The sequence below is a fragment of the Camarhynchus parvulus genome, unplaced genomic scaffold, assembly GCF_901933205.1.
Source record: "Camarhynchus parvulus unplaced genomic scaffold, STF_HiC, whole genome shotgun sequence".
Taxonomy (NCBI): Eukaryota; Metazoa; Chordata; class Aves; order Passeriformes; family Thraupidae; genus Camarhynchus; species Camarhynchus parvulus.
In genome coordinates, this window is record NW_022148505.1 from 1 (window position 1) to 19,524 (window position 19,524).

At 52.2% G+C, this 19,524-nt stretch overlaps 1 pseudogene; it reads left to right on the top strand.

The window, feature by feature from the left end:
* The first annotated feature begins 3,518 nt into the window (after window positions 1-3,518).
* LOC115916864 lies at window positions 3,519-16,021 on the top strand (annotated as a pseudogene).
* The last annotated feature ends 3,503 nt before the right edge of the window (window positions 16,022-19,524 follow it).

Genomic DNA, 19,524 nt, shown 5'->3' on the forward strand with positions numbered 1-19,524 from the left:
GATCACAGAAAATTGGTGTGAAAAACAAAAAAATCTCTAGAAATCCTTTAGAGCTCAGGCATTTACAATCACTCAAGGTTTAAATACTACAAGTCAGGAACCACAGGAACTGGATATTTTGGGATCAGTGCCAGGAAATTATTGTCTGTTCTTTGAGTACTACAAAGGTAAAGAGTTGATTAGGGAAAGGTCAGGAAAACCCAGAGATGATAGTTCTTGGATATCTCCTATTTCTTCGTGGTATTACAATACCATGGCACACTGTGCCAATTGGACATGGTCTGTATCCCTAAAACAAAAATCAGCAAGCATGTCCTGGAATTTTTCTCATTTGTGGAGATATAGCCTGGCCTGCAATTCCTCAGAAAGCATTAGGAGGACTGTGCTATTTTGGGAAACTGACACTGTTTGCCCCTAGTATTCAGCAGATCCTTGATATCAGGCACAAATTCCACCGTCCAAAACGCAGTGTGCATCTCTTAGGCTCAGATTGTAAGGATAATATAGAATTGTGGAATAGGCCCTCAGTTATACTGGCATCACTTTTTACACTAGGAGTAGCTTCACCACAGGCCCTCACACAATTAAAACGATTGGCTTGTTGGACAGGAAAACAAATTAGCATTACATCTGAAGTACTGAATGAGCTCACCACTGATGTAGGTAGCATACGCCACGCTGTGTTACAGGATAGGGCTGCTATAGATTTTTTGTTGTTAGCACAAGGACATGGGTGAGAGGATTTTGAACAGATGTGTTGCATGAATCTCTCTGACCACTCTGAATCCATTCACAAGAAACTGTCATTGCTTAAGGAGAATATGAAAAAGCTCACAGTTGTTGAAAATTCTTTTGATGAGTGGCTAAAATCCTGGGGAATAACGGGCTGGCTCAAGGACTTAGTAAGCTTTGGTATTATGATACTTTGTATTCTTTTTTCAATACTGGTTATAGTGCCTTGCTTATTATGCTGTGTGCAGAAAATAATTGACCGTGCTATTAAATCAGTCTGGCTTGTGCAGAAACAGAACCAGGGAACTGTTGAGAGTTTTTTGCAGATTGAGGAGTTTTTGTTAGACAATGGCCATATTCAGCCGATGCACAATCCAGCCTGCTTGTAATAATGGACAATGGTCATGTACACATGCAAAGAATAATGGACATATTCAGAAATGGGGTCGGTATATCCTTGAAAGAGATACAAGAAGAAGAATCATCAGGACTCAGCAAGTTTGTCAGCAAGCTTGGGAAAGTAAGAAAAAAGTGAGTCATGGGTGGGCCAGACAACTACAGCAAGACGCGTGAAAAATTAGGGGATCCAATCAGCATTCTAATTTAGACGTTTGAACAGCTAGGATTAACCAATCATGTATTAGCTAGAGACGCGTGAACAGTAAAGATTTATTATAAATATAGTCTTTTAGGGATAATAATATTTGGCTTCACTGGATCATGTTGGTCACGGTGTGATGTCCCCTGAACCTCTGCTTCCCACCCCACCCCGCCCAGCCCCGCCCCCCCCAAAAAAACCCCCCCCCCCCCCGCCCCCCCAAAACCCCCCGCCCAAAAACTGCACCCCCCCCCCCCCCCCGCCCCCCCCCCCCCCAAACCCCCCCCCGCCCCGGCGCCCCCCTTCCCCTCTCCCCGCCCCCCGCCCCCCACCCCCCCCCCCACCAGAGCCCCAAACCCCATCCCCTCCCACCGGGCACCCCCCCCCCCCACGGAGCCCCCCGGCCCCCCCCGAAAGACGCGCCCCCCCCTCAAAACCACCCCGCCGCAGCCGAGCCACCGCCGCCCCCGCCCCCCCCGGCCACCCCCAAAAAGCCCCCTCCCAGCCACCCGCGAGCAGGATCTTGCTTTCCTTTTCCCACCGTCACATCGCTGGTAACATTTGCTCCCTTTCCTCCAGTGATTTTAACTAACTTTTCAAGGAAGGACAACAAAATATTTTCTTTTTCACTGGCCACCCACAATGGCCATTTTCCTCATCAGTTCTCCAATAAATTCCCCAGGAGGAAGGAGCGACTGTGTCCAAGTTTCCAAGAGTTATTCCAGAAAGAACCACAACCTCCTCAGAGGAGGGAACCATGCTGTTGTCAAAGGCACTTGGGGTCAGACAACAGTGCCCTGAACTCACTGTGCAAAAATAATGTCACAATCTGGTTGAAAATATTATGATTGAGATTCCTCTGCCCCAACTGAGGTGCTAACGAGACCAAATCCAACGTGGATTTTATTGAACAGTAAATGTGAGGTAGAGAGAGAAATTGAAAGAAAAAGGGAGGAGAGCAAGGGAGTGACAGGGACAGAGACCTCCCCTGGGGCAGGGCAAGTGTGACATTGTCCCCTGTGTGTGTGGCCTTCCCAGGGTGGGGGTTTTACACCTGAGCCAGTTTGGGTAAGGGGGGTGGTGTTCACCCCCGAGAGGGATTACCCCACTGTTTCAGGTTGCAATGTAAAATGTAACCAAATGCATGTTTTCAATCCCCATCTTCATCAACTGCTATCAACAGGTGGGGCAGTGTTCTTTATCTCTTCCATGACTCAGCCCTGATAACGCCCTCCAGGGGAGATATCTTCTGGGAATGGGCCATTGAGTGTCACTGCAGGACTGATCAAATTCCATCATCCCATTGTGGGATGCTCCGCCCAGGGGGAGGATCCAAGCATTCCTACCTGGATATAAGCTGAGCCTTGCAACACCAGGAGCAGCTTGCCTGCTGGATTCCCAGAGGACAAGAGCTCCAGAACCACCACTGGACCTCCAGAGGAAGACCAGACCCTTCTACAGGATCACTGCTTTGACAGAATCACGTTCATCACTCCAACAGGACTGCAGCCACCATTAAATGGGACTGCTGCCACCACCCTGACCAACAGGGAGTCAGGTTATATCCTGACTCTGTCAGTCAGTTTAAGGCAGTGTTTCTGTATCATTTCCTTGATCTTCATTTTTATATTAAATTGCACTTCTGGCATAGACCCTCCCCCAGGTTTGCCTTGAAACCAGTACAAAGCTCAGTCTGCTCATCCCTTGTTTTCTCCCAAAACAGAATATCTCATTCCTAAAACTTGGCCAGATGGAGGGAGAGACTTCGAGGAATAGGAAGATGCCCCAGGACACCCAGGCAGGTGAGGAGGAAGTCAGTGCCCCTTTCCCCCTCTCTCCTGCTCCATCTCCCAGCCCAGCACGGCCCCCGGCTGCAGGACAACCCTGCTGCCAACCCCGTCCTGCTGGGGATGCACTGGGGGGATCTCCTTCCCCTTCCCTCTGGCACGGAGGCAAATCCCATCCTCTCCTTGTCCTTCCTCCCCCAGACAAGGAGCTGAGGATGAAGACCAGGGAGGACAAATCCCCACAGCAGAACCTCATGGAGGACGCTGTTTTGAGCAACTCCACAGTGCAGAATTCCAACAGGGAGGAAAATCCCCGGAGATTCCACAGGAGGAGGGGCTGCAAACCCAGCCCAGGGTGCTCTGAGGAGGAAAGACCCACCCTGAGCCAGGAAGGTGGACAGAGCTTCAGCCAGAGCTCGGAGCTGGTGGTTCATGAGCAGCTTCATGATGGGGAGAAGCCCTACAAGTGCTTGGAGTGCGGGAAGAGCTTCAGGCAGAGCAGCGCCCTGATCCGCCACCAGATGATCCACACTGGGGAATGGGCCTATGAGTGTGGGGAGTGTGGGAAGGGCTTCAGCCACAGGTCCCACCTTGTCATCCACCAACGCATCCACACGGGGGAGAGGCCCTACGAGTGTCCCCAGTGCCAGAAAAGGTTTCACACCAGCTCCAATCTCATCCAGCACCAGCGCATTCACACGGATGAGAGGCCCTTCCTCTGCCCCGACTGCGGGAAGGGCTTCAAGTACAACTCTCACCTCGTCACCCACCGGCGCATCCACACTGGGGAGAGGCCCTATGAGTGCCCCACCTGTGGGAAGAGCTTTACCCAGAGCTCTAACTTGACCAGACACCAATGGAATCACCAGTAAGGGAAGGCCTGCAAATGCCCCAACTGCAGGAAGAGCTTTGTGCACCGCTCCAGCTTCATCCCCCATGGGAGGACCCACGTTGGGAAGAGACCTGGTGACCCACATTTCCGGTGATCCATGTTGGGAAGACACTGGGCTGGTTATTCTTTTGTTTTGGCCCTAATTTTCTTTGGATTAATCTTCATCCCTTTAAAACAGAGAAAATTGGAGCAAAAATCAATAAATTCATCAAAGGTATCTAAAGCCTCGCTTTTTACTTGTGTTTCAGAGGAATCTGGGATTCAGGGAAATAATTGGGGGAATTTGGGGGTTTTGGGGTTATTTGGTTTAGTTTTCTCCCTTTCTTGGCACTCAAAGAGACAATAGGGTTTGATCTGTCACCTCAATGCCACTGAAAACTACTCAATCCCACCCCAAAATTCCATGATTCCACAACCCCTCGGTGTGGAATAGGGTTGGAAGGGGATTGGGCGAAGTGGGATGCAAATGAGGAGGGGTGAGATGGGCATTGGGTGGGGCAGGATGGGTGGGATGGGGTTTGGGAGGTGTGAAAAGGGGGAAAAACAGCTTGGGAAGGGGGTCATGATGTCCAGGTGGGGTGGGATGGGTTGGGATTGGGACTGGGGAGGTGGGTTGGGGTCTGGAATGAGACAGCCAAAGTTTGGGGATGATGAAGGGAGGGGGTGCCCTTTACTGAGTGAGTTTTTGAATAAGCCACATTCCTGAAGAGATTTTGGGGTATCTCACATTTCTGAGGCAGTTTTGGGGCACTCCCCAGCTCTTGGGGGTTTCCTGAGAGCAGCTCCATAGAGCCCCATTGCCAGGGGTGGTTGCCTTGGGCACGAGCTCAGAGCTGTAGCCAGAGTCCGTTGCCTCGGTGCTGGAGAGCAGAGAAATGATGAACGGCCCCAGACATCCCCAGTGTGAGTTTGGGGGCAGGGAGAGTTCTGCATAGGTGGGGTGGTCACTGCCCCACCCCAGCCACTGCAGCCTCTGGTGCAGCCCCAAAGTGGCTGCCGAGCCCCTGGCACCCCGAAAACCCCACCTGGGAGAGGGACCAGAGCAGGTCAGGCTGTGACACGGGTGTGACACTGACACGTCCCACGGCCCCGGAGCTCACAGCAGCTGAGATCCAAGGCTGACTGTGGATCTTCCTCTCTCTTCTCCTGACTTCGCCTTCTCAAAATCTGGATAGCTTGAAGTTGGACAGGTTAGAGTTTGCTCAGTCAGTGCTTTATGAAGTGATTTACTGTAATTCCACGTTGTTTCAGATTTCCCAAGTACCTCGTTCTCTGAAGTTTGCAACTAACAGTTTGTTCTCCACCCTCCTGAGAAGTTTGTTGTTTTCTCCCCTTGGCCATCTGTCCTGCAGGCTGTGCCCCCTGTGCGTGCTGCTCCTCTGCCCTGGCCGGCTGCACTCGCCCATCTCACTGTGCCCAGCATTTCTCACCCAGCGTTTCTGTGCCCTCCCTGGGCTCCCTGCACCCAGCGCTGCCGGCTCCTGGCACACAGAGCCCGGGCAGGAGCCCGCCCTGCCAAGGGGCTCTGGGGCAGGGCGGGGGCTGCGATGGCTTCTGAGCTCAGCAGCTGCTCCTGGCACGGTTCCATGGAGAGCAAGCACAGCAACGCTGCTGAGCATTGTCCCTGCTGAGGGTCACACGCTGCCGGGGCACATTCCCTGCCTGCAGGATTGCTGAGCATTGTCCCTGCTGAGGGTCACACGCTGCCGGGGCACATTCCCTGCCTGCAGGATTGCTGAGCATTGTCCCTGCTGAGGGTCACACGCTGCCGGGGCACATTCCCTGCCTGCAGGATTGCTGAGCATTGTCCCTGCTGAGGGTCACACGGGTTGGACATTCCTGCCTGCAGGATTGCTGAGCATTGTCCCTGCTGAGGGTCACACGCTGCCGGGGCACATTCCCTGCCTGCAGGATTGCTGAGCATTGTCCCTGCTGAGGGTCACACGCTGCCGGGGCACATTCCCTGCCTGCAGGATTGCTGAGCATTGTCCCTGCTGAGGGTCACACGCTGCCGGGGCACATTCCCTGCCTGCAGAATTCGTGCCTGACCCAAGCACTGCACTGATGGCTCCAGCATTGCTTTCCAACAAAAACAGGGCAAGGCAAACTGTGTGCAGCTCATGGTATTTTAGAGTGTCTAAAACTCACTAAGTCACTGATCTTAGAGGTGAGATGCATTTGGAACTCATGGCATGGAGAAGTAGTGCAAGATGGAAAACGGGAGCATAGAAATAGAGGAAAACATTTCAGATGGTTTCTTTCCATTTTCATTTCACTTCTGGAATGCTGGTTCAGTTTTCCAGGAATCTTCTCTGTAATCCTGTCTGCTCTTTTCAAAAACCTTTCCTGGAGAATGAGGTCGAGCTCCTGTTACAAGATGTGCCACCACCTGCAGCTTCTCTTGGCTTTCCACACTGTGCCTGCAGCAGGACTCTTGCAGCAAAGCAGGACAAAGGTTTGGAGAACTTGACAACTTGTCCTTTCTTTTCCTGGTGGACTGGGGAGTTGTGCCATTGGTGAGGTTTTCATTGTTACTGTTCTAGGCTAAGAAAACAGGAAGTGGTACCAGGAATTGTTAGGCAATGCAAGCCTGGCTGAATTCACAGAAAGAACCTCCAGAGCCTGCAGCCACAAGTGGAGAGTTGTGTGATAATCATTGCAACCTGTCAGTGGACGTCTTGAAAGTGATCTGGAACGTGAAAATTCTCTGACAGAGGGAGTTTGTTTCTGAGTTCAGTGCGGATGATTCCACATCGGGTGACTTGGTGCATAAATCAAGAGCACAATCAGTTCATGATAAGCACCAGAACAAGATGGACCTCTCAGAGCAGCCAACTGAAAGAATCTGAAAAAGAGAAATGCAGGGAATGACTTGGTGAACCTTGCCTGAAAGAAGGGTGATTTTTTTTCTAATGACTACTAATCCATTCCCTTGGCTTTGGGCCGGGCTCAAACTGTGGTCATCAGCAGTGGAAAATACCTCTGGACATCCCCGTTTCCTGCTGCTGGGAAGGAGCAATGAAACAAGTCAAGAAGTTCTGGTTTCTGTTTCTCCTGGTGGATTTTTTAATTTAATTCCACACTGCAGAGGCAATATCTGTGCTAGCCTCTGTCAGTTTATTCTTTTTCAACAACACCAGCAACAGGGCTGCGTTTGAGTATTGCAAATTGGCCTGTGAGGCTTTAATTCCCCTCGCCTTAGAGACTGGTGGACATTCCAGTATCTGCTCATCTTTATAGCTGTGACAAAAATACTGACTTCACTGTCATGAAAGCACCGTGAGCAGCACCAACTGGAAGAGGCACTTGCAGTTTTATGGATAAAATTCAAGTGGCAAGCAGAAGAGGGCCAAGAGCAGCCATGATCTGCAATTCCCAAGGCAAAGGCACCAGCAGCCTCCTGCTGTCACCTCAGGGTGAGTCAAACAGAGCTGCAAACAGCGCTGGAACCCGATCCTTTCTTCCTCTGAGGGCTGGCTCAGGGCAGCACAGGCGGGCCCTGAGCAGTCAGGGCTGTGTGTGGGTGCTGGTTGCTCTGCTCCAGAACTGAGCTGGAAAAAGCCCTTGGGAGCCGAGGCAGGAGCAGGCGGGAAGGGGCCGGCGCTGCTGCTGCTCCGGGCCGGGAGCCCCGGCTGGGCCGGGCCGGCGCCCCCTGCGCTGCGGCTGCTGCTGCTGCCAGAGCCGGGCGGGACTCGGGCACAGGGAACGGACACGGGGGGACAGCAAAGGCCTGGCGGCTGCAGGGATGGTGGCGCTGGGGCCAGCGCCAGCACAGAGCTTCAGCCCGCAGTTAACCCCGAGGGAAACGCTGGGGAAAGGCTCCATTTCACCCTTTCTGCACTCGTGGCTGCGAAGGGACTGAAATGAAAGGAGAACAAGCAGGGCCCGACCCCCTCTCCTTTGGGAGGAGCCCTGGGCCTGGGGCTGTGAGGGGCCATGGGGGGCCGTGAGGGGCCGTGAGGGGCCATCAGTCATGAGGGGCCATGAAGGGCCTTGAGAGGCCATGAGAGGCAATGGGGAACTCAGAGAGGCCATAGGAGTCTGTGAGGGGCTGTGGGAGCCCAGGCCCCTCATGGAACCAAGGGGCCATTGTGTCCCAGCAAGGCCTTGTGGAACCAAAGGTACCATGGTGACACTATGGAATCTCATGGTACCACAGGTCCATTGTTCCACAGCAGCCACAGCAGGGCTGCAGAACCAAGGAGATCATTGTGACACTGCACAACTGTGCAGACCTGTGAGCCTATCAGGGAAAAGGCAGTAGCAATGCCCTGGACAGACACACCACAGGCTCTGGGCACTCCTCAAAGCTCAGGGTGAGAAAAGAGGCTTCCTCCATGCTGCTCTGTAGCACTATGTTAATTTGTCCCAGTTCTGTCCTCCCCATTGGTCCACTGGCCTTTCCTACTCTTTTTATGTGTTCATGTTCTGGTGAGTTCTCCCTTCCCTGTCTCCCCATTGGTGTGGAACCCTGCCCATCCACCCTGGCATTCCCTATTGGTCCCTTCCCTGTGTACTGCACCTGAGCCCTCAGACCATTGGATCCCTGGTGCTCTCCTCTGCACCGTCTTTCCCTCTATTTATACTCTGAACACTCCTTTGTCTTTGGCCCCTGGACACTTTCAGCGTTTGTGCATGTGTGTGTGTGTGTGTGTGTGTGTGTGTGTGTGTGTGTGTGTGTGTGTGTGTGTCTGTGTGTCTGTGTGTCTGTGTCTGTGTCTGTGTGCTGGTGCTCTCGTGGTTCCTACCCATTGGCACAAGACACTCTGAGGGAAGGTCGTGTCCAGACGACTTCAGACTGCAACAGTAACTCCTTTTTTTCATTTACTTTGAGGTGTAAATGAACCATTCTGTCTAATCATGATCAGAAGAAATCAGAGCTGTGTTTTTATAAATTTATCTGGTATTCAGTCTTTAATCCTGTGAGACAAATTGTGTAAAGATTCAACTCCACCTGTCCAATCTTTGACACCTTTGACAAAGTCTGGGTCTGTGATTGGATCCAGCTGTTCCCAGTCTCCTCTCTTAAAACGAATTTTAGAAGTCTAGGGGGCCTGCAGGGGTATGAGGATCCATGGTGGCTGCTGATTGTAAATTCTCCACCTCATTTCTCAGCAGGAGTTTCTCCAATAAAGAAATAAAGCTTTTGCCTGAAGCTCCCACTGTGCCCATGACAGGAACCCCTGTGAGTGTCTGGCACATCCCGGCTCTTTGGCAGCCTGGGCACTCCTGGGATGTCACCGTGGAGCCCCCGTGAGTGCCTGTGACAGATCGGTGCCTTTGCAGCCCAAGGTGCCCTGGGATGTCACCATGGAATGGCTGTGACTGCCTCTGACCACAGGGCTCTTTACCATCCCAGAAAGCCCTGGGAGGTCTCCATGGAGCCCCTGTCTGTGCCTGTGACATTCCAGCTCTGGAACAGCCTGGAGACTCTTGGAAAGTCCCCATGGAACCCCTCTGAGGGCCTGTGACAAATCTGATCCTTAGCAGGCAACCATCCCCAGCCCCCTGTTGCTATGGTCAGTTTCCATGGCAACCATTACCACCCCCTGTTGCAATGGTCAGTTTCCATGGCAACCATCACCAGCCCCTGTTGCTATGGTCAGTTTCCATGGCAACCATGTCCAGCCCCCTGTTGCTATGCTCAGTCCCTTGGCAGCTCCATGGAGACCCCATGCCAGGGGTGGTTGCCATGGACACCAGCTCAGGGCTGCAGCCAGAGCCCGTTGCCATGGCAACCATTGGCAGCCCCATCCCCAGGCTCATGGGATCCCAGAAGCACAGAATTGGCTGAGCTGGGAGGGACCCATCAGGATCCTCCAGTCCAACTGCTGGCCCTGCACAGGACAGCCCAACAATGCCAGCCTGGGCCTGGCAGCGCTGTCCAAACGCTGCTGGAGCTCAGAGAGCCCTGGAGCTGGGAGCCTTCCCTGGGGAGCCTGGGCAGGGCCCCAGCAGCCTCTGGGCAAAAACCTTTTCCTGACATCCAAGCTGAGCCTGCCCCGACTCAGCTGCAGCCGTTCCCTCCACTCCTGTCCCTGGGCACCAGAGGGAAGAGGTTCCCACAGCCCCAGCCAGGGACCCGCTCCCAAGGCTGTTGCCATGGCCACCAGGGCTGGCACCAGCTGGGATGCTCGGTTTCCACGGGCCGGGCTTCAGGAATGGGATTCCCCAATTTCCTGCTCCCGCTAAAACCGCGCTGCCCTCGCTGCCCTCCCGCCTCCCATGGAAAGCACAAAAGGCAAAGATCCCGGGCTGGGATAAGAACAATTTATTGGGAACAGCAATGAGATAAGGAACAAACAGGAACAGAAACAATATTGATAACAGAAGGGATAAATAAAACTGTTTACAGGAAAACTACAACACAACTCACTGGGTCTTCCTGGCCACAATTTCCCCTGCCTGGAAAGGACACGCTTCTCCTCAGGGAGAGAGAGAGAGTCCATTTCCTGCCCCTGGCAATGACCTGAGGTGGGAGTGAATGTAATGACACAGCCATGGCCAGACCCATGTTCTTCAATCCCACATCATGTCATTGGCAGTGGCAGGAAAAGGGACAGGTGTCTTCCCAGCATGGATCACAGGAAAATGGATCACCAGGGCTCTTCCCAATGTGGATTCTCCAATGGGGGATGAAGCTGGACTGGGCATGAAGCTCTTCCTGCAGTTTGGGCACTTGCAGAATTTCCCTTACCGGTGACTCCATTGGTGTCTGGTCAAGTCAGAGCTCTGGGTGAACACTCCTCCCACATGTGGGCCACTTCGTAGGGCCTCTCCCCAGTGTGGGTGCACTGGTGCGTGCATGAACTACTTGAAATCCTTTCCGCAATCATGGCGAGCGGAAGGGCCTCTCATCCGTGTGCATGCGCTCATGCAGGCGGAGATTTGAGCTGGTCTGAAACCTCTTCCCACATATTGGGCACCTTCCGTAGGGCCTTTCCCCAGTGTGAATGCGCCGGTGGGTGATGAGGGTGGATTTGTGCTTGAAGCCCTTCCCGCACTCAGGGCAGTGGAAGGGGCTCTCCTCTGTGTGAATTTTGCTGGTGCTGGAGGAGATCGGAGCTGGTCCAAAACCTCTTCTGACACTGGGGACACTCGTAGGGCCTCTCCCCAGTGTGGATGCATTTGATGGATGAAGACAGAGCTGCAGCTGAAGCCCTTCCCACACTCCCCCACACTCGTAGGGCCATTCCCCAGTGTGGATCATCTGGTGGCTGATCAGGGCGCTGCTCTGCCTGAAGCTCTTCCCACACTCTAAGCACTTGTGCGGCTTCTCCCCCATCATGAAGTTGCCCATGGACCACCAGCTCAGAGCTCTGGCTGAAGCTCTGTCCACCTTCCTGGCTCAGGGTGGGTCTTTCCTCCTCAGAGCACCCTGGGCTGGGTTTGGAGCCACTCCTCCTGTGGGATCTCTGGGGATTTTCCTCCCCATTGGAATTCCTGCACGTGGAGTCACTCAAAACAGCCTCTTCCACGAGGTTCTGCTAAGGGGATTTTTCCTCCCTGGTCTCCATCCTCAGCTCCTTGTCTGGGGAGGAAGGACAAGGAGAGGATGGGATTTGCCTCCGTGCCAGAGGGAAGGGGAAGGAGATCCCCCCAGTGCATCCCCAGCAGGACGGGGTTGGCAGCAGGGTTGTCCTGCAGCCAGGGGCCCTGCTGGGCTGGGAGATGGAGCAGGAGAGAGGGGGAAAGGGGCACTGACTTCCTCCTCACCTGCCTGGGTGTCCCAGGGCTCCTTCCTCTTCCTCGCAGCCTCCCTCCTCCATCCAATCAAGGTTTGGGAATGGGAAATCCTGTTTTGGGAAGAAAACAAGGGGTGAGCACATTGTCTTTTGTACTGGTTTGAAGGCAAACCTGGGGGAGAGTCTAAGTCAGAATTACAATTTAATAAGAAAATGAAGATCAAGGCAATGATACAGAAACACTGCCTTAAACTGACAGAGTCAGGATATAACCTGACACCCTGTTGGTCAGGGTGCTGGCAGCAGTCCCATTAAATGGTGGCTGCAGTCCTGTTGGAGTGATGAACGTGATTCTGTCAAAGCAGTGATCCTGTAGAAGGGTCTGGTCTTCCTCTGAAGGTCCAGTGGTGGTTCTGGAGCTCTTGTCCTCTGGGAATCCAGCAGGCAAGCTGCTCCTGGTGTTGCAAGGCTCAGCTTATATCCAGGTAGGAATGCTTGGATCCTCCCCCTGGGCGGAGCATCCCACAATGGGATGATGGAATTTGATCAGTCCTGCAGTGACACTCAATGGCCCATTCCCAGAAGATATCTCCCCTGGAGGGCGTTATCAGGGCTGAGTCATGGAAGAGATAAAGAACACTGCCCCACCTGTTGATAGCAGTTGATGAAGATGGGGATTGAAAACATGCATTTGGTTCCATCTTGCATTGCAACCTGAAACAGTGGGGTAATCCCTGCTCAGGGGGTGAACACCACCCCCCTTACCCAAACTGGCTCAGGTGTAAAACCCCCACCCTGGGAAGGCCACACACACAGGGGACAATGTCACACTTGCCCTGCCCCAGGGGAGGTCTCTGTCCCTGTCACTCCCTTGCTCTCCCCCCTTTTCTCTTTCTTTCCATCTCTCTCTACCTCACATTTACTGTTCAATAAAATTCATGTAAGATTTGGTCTTGTCAGCACCTTAATTGTGGAAGAGGCATCTCTTTAAATTTTTTTTAACCAGATTGCAACATTTTTTTGGCACAGTGAGTTCAGGGTACTGTTCTTTGTCTCCAGGTATCTTTGACAACAGCATGGTTCCCTCCTCTGAGGAGGTTGTGGTTCTTTCTGGAAGAACTCTTGGAAACTTGGAAATAGTCCCTCCTTCCTCCTGGGGAACTTATGGGAGAAATGATGAGGAAAATGGCTGTTGTGGTTCCAGAGTGTAAAGAAAATATTTTGTTGTCCTTCCTTGAAAAGTTTGTAAAAATCACTGGAGGAAAGGGAGCAAATGATACCAGCAAGACTGACATGGTTCATTAACCCCAAGGTGAGAGACACAAGGCTGCTAAAATCCTACAAGAAGCCCAGCTCAAGTAGCTAAATTCCCAAATAACTCCTGAATTCCCAGGCTTGGGTTCTTTGCCAAATGTGAGAATCATTATTATCTTCATCCCTGTCACCTTTGGGACAGCTACTGAGAGCTTCCCCTTCCTATTAATAGTATCTGTATTGGGCCGAATTTCCAATTTTCTTTTATTGGGACCTGCCAGCAGCTGAGCTGGAGCTGTGCAGGAACCAATGAAACTTGGAATTGACACAGAATTGCTTCTATTGTCAGGCGGTGCTGTGGCGGCCACAGGGCAGAGGGGTGGGAAAGGGGGGTCCGTGGTGGGAGTGGAGGAAATGCCGGGGCTGAGCACAGGGCTGAGCACACAGAGATGGTTTTGTTCTTGCTGAGCTCGCACTGAGCCAAGGGCTGTCCTGCCCCTCGTCCGGCCGTGCTGGGGAGGGGCTGAGGGTGTGGGGGAGGTTGGCAGGGGACACAGCCAGGACAGGGGACCCCAGCTGACCCCAGGGATACCCCAGACCATAGGACATCATTATCTCTGTATAATGTGGGGGGAACAAGGAGGAAGGGTGGACATTTGGAGTGAGGGTTTTTGTCTCCCCAGGTAACACTTAGGCAGGATTGGGCCCTGTTTCACCGGTGGGCAGGGACAGCACCAAAGACACAGACACCAACTTAACTTAAGGAACAGTGTAATTTAGATAATGCAAATTTGTAAAAAATACAAAAGTATTAGATAGGCAAAGCAAATAATCATTAGTAAATAATTCCAAAAGAGAAAATGTTGAAATGAGTATCACACAACTCTCCATTTCTGGCTGCAGGCTCTGGAGATTCTATCTCTGCCTTCATTTAGGGTTGCATTCCCTAACAAATCCTGGTACCAAATCCTGCTTTCCAAGGCTGGAACAGTGTCTCAGGTTTAGCTGGGTGTGTATTCAATTACCCTCTGTTAAAGGTGGGGCAATTATCATCTGTTAATTGAGCAGTTTACTTTATCTCTTCCACAAGGAATCCTCCCTCCAGGGAGATATCTTCTGTTAATGGGCCATTGAGTGTCCCTGATAAAAATTACATCACCCCATTGTGAGAAGCTCCACCCAGAGGGAGGAGCCAAGCATTCCTACCTGGATATAATCTGAGGATGTGAACAACAGAGTCAGCCTTCTCCCACAGGATTCCCAGAAGCGCAGCTTTCAGCTCCACTGGATCCCAGAGGAAGACCAGGCCGATTGGCAGCACCACTGGACCTCCAGAGAAAAACTCCACCCTTCTACAGGATCCCTGCTTCAACAGAACCACATCTGTCACTGCAGGGGCACTGCAGCCACCATTTAACGGGAGTGCTACCAACACCCTGACCCACAGGGGGTCAGGTTGTATTCTGACTCTGTAAGTAGTTTTTTAGTACTATTGCATTTGTATTTTTAATTTTCCTACTGAAGAACTGTTATTCCTATTCCCATAGATTTTGCTTGAAAGCCCCTTATTTTGAAAATTATAATTCCAAGGGAAGGGAATAACATTTTCCATTTCAAGGAATAACATTTTCCATTTCCTGCCTTCCTTAGCAGACACCTGTCTTTTCAAACTGACACAATGCCCCAGGACACCGAGGCAGGTGAGGAGGAAGTCACTGCCCCTTTCCCCCTCTCTCCTGCTCCATCTCCCAGCCCAGCACGGCCCCTGGCTGCAGGACAACCCTGCTGCCAACCCCATCTTGCTGGGGATGCACTGGGGGGATCTCCTTCCCCTTCCCTCTGGCACGGAGGCAAATCCCATCCTCTCCTTGTCTTTCCTCTGCCAGGGAAGAAGCTGAGGATGGAGACCAGGGAGGAAAAATCCCCACAGCAGAACCTCGTGGACGAGGCTGTTTTGAGCAGCTCCACAGTGCATGAACTCAAAGGGGAGGAAAATCCCCAGAGACCCCACAGGAGGAGGGGCTCCAAACCCAGCCCAGGGTGCTCTGAGGAGAAAAGACCCACCCTGAGCCAGGAAGGTGGACAGAGCTTCAGCCAGAGCTCGGAGCTGGTGGTTCATGAGCAGCTTCATGATGGGGAGAAGCCCCACAAGTGCTTGGAGTGTGGGAAGAGCTTCAGGCAGAGCAGCACCCTGATCAGCCACCAGATGATCCACACCGGGGAATGGGCCTACGAGTGTGGGGAGTGTGGGAAGGGCTTCAGCTGCAGCTCCCACCTCGTCATCCACCAACGCATCCACACTGGGGAGAGGCCCTACAAGTCATTGGCCCTGACAGTGTCCCCAGTGTCAGAAGAGGTTTCAGAGCAGCTCCGATCTCTACAAGCACCAGCGGATTTATACAGATGAGAGGCCCTTCTGCTGCCCTGACTGTGGGAAGGGCTTCAAGCACAACTCCAACCTCGTCATCCAGCAGCGCATCCACACTGGGGAGAGGCCCTACGAGTGTCCCCAGTGCCAGAAGAGGTTTCACAGCAGCTCCAATCTCCTTCAGCACCAGCAGATTCACACGAATGAGAGGCCCTTCCGCTGCCCCGAGTGTAGGATGGGCTTCAAGTGGAACTCCCACCTCATCAGGCACCAGGTATCCACACCGGGGAGAGGCCCTACGAGTGTGGGGAATGTGGGAAGAGCTTTAGCCAGAACTCTAACCTGATCTCCCACCAGAAGACCCACACCAGGGAACGGCCCTATGAGTGTGGGGAATGTGGGAAGAGTGTGGGAGACTTCAGGCAGAAGTCTCTCTTGATCTGCCACCAGAGGATCCACACTGGGAAAAGGCCCTACGAGTGTCCCAAGTGTTAGAAGAAGTTTCAGACCAGCTCTCATCTCCTCCAGCACCAGCGGATTCACACGGATGAGAGGCCCTTCCGCTGCCCTGACTGCGGGAAGGGCTTCAAGCACAACTCCACCCTCATCACCCACCAGCGCATCCACACGGGGGAGAGGCCCTACGAGTGTCCCCAGTGTGGGAAGAGGTTTCAGAGCAGCTCTAACTTGACCAGACACCACTAGAGGCACCAGTAAACGAAGCCCTGCACATGCCTCAACTGCAGGAAGAGCTTCATGCCCAGTTCCAGCTTTATCCCCCATGGGAGAACCCATGTTTTTCAGAGCCCTGGAGATGCATGTTCCATGTGATCCATGCTGGGAAGTCACCTCTACCTTTTGTTGCCCCTGCCAATGACATGATGTGGGATTGGAGAACATGAGGGTCTGGCCATGGCCCTGTCATAATATTCATTCTCACCTCAGGTCATTGCCAGGGGCAGGAAAGGGACTCTCTCTCTTCCTGAGGAGAAGGGTGTCCTTTCCAGGTGGGAGGAAATACATTGCCAGGAAGAGCCAGTTGTTGATCGATTAGTTTTCTCATTAAATAGCTTTACTTATCCCTTCTGTTATCAATATTGTTTCTGTTTCTGTTTGTTCCTTATCTCGTTGCCGTTCCCAATAAATTGTCTTATCCCAGCCTGGGATCTTTGCCTTTTGTGCTTTCCATGGGAGGCGGGAGGGCAGCGATGGCAGCGCGCTTTTAGCGGGAGCAGGAAATTGGGGAATCCCATTCCTGAAGCCCAGCCCATGGAAACCGAGCATCCCAGCTGGTGCCAGCCCTGGTGGCCATGGCAACAGCCTTGGGAGCGGGTCCCTGGCTGGGGCTGTGGGAACCTCTTCCCTCTGGTGCCCAGGGACAGGAGTGGAGGGAACGGCTGCAGCTGAGTCGGGGCAGGCTCAGCTTGGATGTCAGGAAAAGGTTTTTGCCCAGAGGCTGCTGGGGCCCTGCCCAGGCTCCCCAGGGAAGGGTCCCAGCTCCAGGGCTCTCTGAGCTCCAGCAGCATTTGGACAGCGCTGCCAGGCCCAGGCTGCCATTGTTGGGCTGTCCTGTGCAGGGCCAGCAGTTGGACACGAGGATCCTGATGGGTCCCTCCCAGCTCAGCCAATTCTGTGTGTTGAAGATTGCAATGCAAGATTTATTCCATTACCATCTGTATGGCAGATTAGCTATGTCAAGTGGGCAGTTTGCCTTATCTCTCTCTTAGTTTGACCACATTCACACCTCCCTCGGGAGGGGACATCTGCTGATAACAAACTATTGAATATCACTGCATGACTGATAAGAACTATAACATCCCATTGTGAGATGCTCCACCCAGAGGGAGGAGCCAAGCATTGCTACCCAGATCTATTCTGAGATGCTGGAACACCAGCCCGGCTTTCTCCATGGGATTCCCCAGAGGAACAGCAGCTGTCTATTCTTCCACTGGATCTTCAGAGGAAGAATACATCCTTCTCTACAGATTCCCCTTCCTCCAACAGAATCACACCTGATACTTCAGGGGGACTGCAGCCACATTTCCAATTGGACTGCTACCAACACCCTGACCCACAGGATGTCAGGCTGGGTTCTGACTCTGTCAGTGTTGTTCTAGTGTACTGCATTGTTGATTTTATCCTTTTTTTTTTCCTTCCCCTATTAAAGAACTGTTATTTCCTACTCCCATATTTTTGTCTGAGAGCCCCTTAATTTAAAATTATAGCAATTTGGAGGGGTGGGGAGGGTTTACATTCTCCATTTCAGGGGAGCCTCCTGCCTTCCTTTGCAGACTCCTTTTTTTCCGAACCAAGAAAGATTTTGGCGCCCAATGTGGAGCACGAGGGCACAGAAACAAAAAGGGAATAACAGTTCTTGAGTAATCTAACTTTTGTGTGTGGCTATAGAAACCTCATTAAGTGACACCATGTGGTCCAGCTTGCCCTGGTTAGGGTGGCACGTGATCGTGGCTGTATTTCTCCGATTTGCAGGCCCTTATCTAAACATGGGTCCCATAACCAAGGCTACCGTGTCTGCTATCTGGTTTGTTTTATGGGTGAATAAGGTGAGGAATTAATGGGTTTTTAACTTCCTCTGTAAAGCAGGCACATGGATTTACAGCTATCACACATTAAGTGTATGTTTTTGGTGTTACTTTAATAATGGCACCTGCTGTAAGGAAATGACACCAGGCAAAATCTTCTCCCAACCCTTCAGCCATTTCTTTGGGTCTGCCCCACCAGTTTTTCAAAGGTTCAGATCCACTCTAAATATTAATGATATCATACAGTGGCTGGTGTTTCTGGTAGGCCTGCTCTATTTAGCATTTAGAGAGAAGGGGAGACTTATCTGGATAACTACCATGACACCTACCCCAGAACCTAATATGCCACCAGAGCCTAGGGATGCTGCTGCCCCAGAGCCTGACCCTGCCCCACAGCCCACCCCAGATATGAACTACTGTCCTGGTTTAGGGCAAATTTGGGAGAGAAATCTCCAAAGGGGGCCCCTCCAGAAAACAAACCCACACGGCCCCTCCCCCCAACCGGTTCGGGAAGAATTCCTCGGAGAGAAGTGGAAAGAACCTGTTTATTTAACAGGCACAGCACCCCCAGCACACAAAATGAACAATACCAGGTGACACCACTCTGAAACAGATGACAAATTCAGGAAGTCTCTCTCAGGGGGTGGTCGCTCTGTTCTCAGTCCCTCCGGTGCTGGGCAGCTGCTGCAAGCCACACGGTGCAGACTCTCAGTGTTCCCAGGTCCCAGTCCGGAGCAGGTTCGAGACAGTCAGGAAAAAGAAGAGGATACACAGTCCAGGAAGAAATTTGGACTGTTTAGCTAAACTAGCTAAAGAGCAAAAGCAAAAGCAAGCAGAAGCGAGAGAGAGCAAGCCAAGCAGAAAGTGAAAGTAAGAAAGCCAAAGCAGCCCTAAATACATCTCTGTGTCCCTGATAAGAAAAACCCAAACAAAACTTCCACTCTTCAAAGCCAGTCTTAAAGGCACAGAACATAATATCCTGCAGAAACAGAACATATGAATGGGGATACAAGCATCATAATGTCACCCTAGGACAACTACCCATACTGAGTGGGGTGTCTGGTGAAGGAGATACATGAGATTGGCCAGATGGTGAAGGAGTACACTTCCCCTGCTGGTGAGAAGCCTTCCCCCCGCCTTGAGGAGGGAGAGTCTAACAGTGCAGCAGCGGAACCCACAGATGTTACAACTGTCCAGGCTCCAGCTGAACTGCAAAGGCAATCACAGCCAGCAGCAGTTGCCCCTGTAGAAACAAGGAGATCTAAGATGAAAGCAGAGCACCCAGATAGGGGAGGGCCCTCACAAGCCACAGGAGAGCCAGAAGTTGCGATCATCACCAAGTCCCTGACGTACGACAGTCTCCGTAATCTGCACAAAGACATTGTATGACGGGGATGTGAGGCTTATACAACCTGGCTACTTCGGGTCTGGGATCTTATGGGTACAGGCGTCCAGCTGGATGGTGGCGAGGCAAGGAATTTGGGACCCTTGACCCAGGACTCAGGTATCAATCAGATTTTTGTAAGAGAACCAGGGTCCCTTTCCCTCTGGGAGCAGCTTTTAATAAGTGTCAGAGAGAAGTTTGTTCACAGGGAAAGAATGCAGGACCAGCACCATAGAATGCGCTGGAAGACTCTTGAAGAAGGGATCCAACAGCTGAGAGAA